Source organism: Apis dorsata, unplaced genomic scaffold (genome assembly GCF_000469605.1).
Source record: "Apis dorsata unplaced genomic scaffold, Apis dorsata 1.3 scaffold_97, whole genome shotgun sequence".
NCBI lineage: Eukaryota > Metazoa > Arthropoda > Insecta > Hymenoptera > Apidae > Apis > Apis dorsata.
In genome coordinates, this window is record NW_006263395.1 from 543,908 (window position 1) to 545,568 (window position 1,661).

The following is a 1,661-nucleotide window of genomic DNA, read 5'->3' on the forward strand; positions in this document are numbered from 1 at the left end:
ATGTTATATAAAAATGAAAGTAAAATAACTATTTATCATTATATTGTATAAGTTTTAAGATTAAAATTAAAATAAAAAAATAAAATAAAATAATTAAAAAAAAATAATTTAAAAAATTAATATAATTAATAAGAAAAAATTTATTTAATTCTTTATTAAAAAATTTTAGAATTACTTGAAAAAGACTATAAAAATTCAAGCTTACTTTTAATCATTATAAACATTAAAATAAACATTTTTTTAAAAGCAACAATATGGTATTGTTGCACGTTACTAGTCAAATTATAAAATATAATATTTTTAAATGTGATGAATACATATAAACATAAAATAAAAAAACAAATTAAAAAACACTTTACAAACCTGAAGTACTGACAGAGGTACTAAAATACATAAAAAAAAGTTCTTACTATTATTAAAATATGAACTAAAATGCTCACATTAAGTATTATTACAAGGGTGAACAGAAGAAACCGTAAAATAGCTATAGAAAGTTCTCACACTTTATTATAGGCGTCTTTTATTCTCGAAAATTTCTCTTTAAATCCATAGAATAAGCACACGGAGAATAAAATACGAGTATACTATAATCTTAAAAGCAATCGAAGCGACTTTGTGAAAAAAAAGCACGGATCGTCGGAAAGTACGCCATTATCGTGAGAGATTTCCGTTTGGACTTCCAAGAGAACTCGTAGCGGCCACCGCGACGCTCGATATTCAAGCACCAAAGCGTCACTTCACTTCACATAATTCACTTTTCCTTTGTATATTTTGTATAAACGTGACCCAAAATTTATATTATTCAATAGATGTAGTTATATGTTCATGTTTTATCGAAAAACCACCCTTGTTTGCGCGCGCGTATATAAGAATTTCACCGACGGTGGCTGCGGCTGCGGCTGCGGCGCGAACCGTCGAGGTGCAAGCGTGTCTATAGGTCCAAATCATTCTACATATCTCTGCCCCCTCCCCTCTTTTTTCCTTCAGTACAGTTCACAACGAAGGACTACTCTTCTCTCTTATCCTACCCTATCCCATCCTGTCCTGTCCTGTACGATGGAGACCATTACACACACTAGTTAGAAATCGTAACATCTGTAGAAACTTATACAGCTACCTTTCACGTCATGCGCGCACACTCACTCACTGCACCACCTGGTGGCGCGCGCATCTCTCTTTGCCACTTAAAAACCTCCGTGCACACGCGTATGTGATATATATGAAAAAAAGAAATGTATTACATTTAAATTAGATAAATTTTTAATTTAACATTCTAAAAAAAAATTACATAAGAGTAATAAAATTGATAATATATTAAATAAATATAAACGTGTGTAATATCTAACATTAATTATATTTATATTTTAATATAAATATCTTTATATCTTTGCAATTTATTATTAATAGAAGAGAATATTAATGAAATAATGAAATAATGAAAAAAAGAAAACATGTATGAGAAAAACATACATAAATTAGAATGTAAAATAATTAAATAACAGATTTTTTATGTTATAGTATTTTATGTTTATAGTATTCTTGTATTATTGTATAATTGTATAATTAAATATTAAACAACTGAATAATTACTATGTTTTAATTTTTTTTATTATATAATAATTTTTTTTATTTTCATAAATAAAATATAATTTTTTAATAAT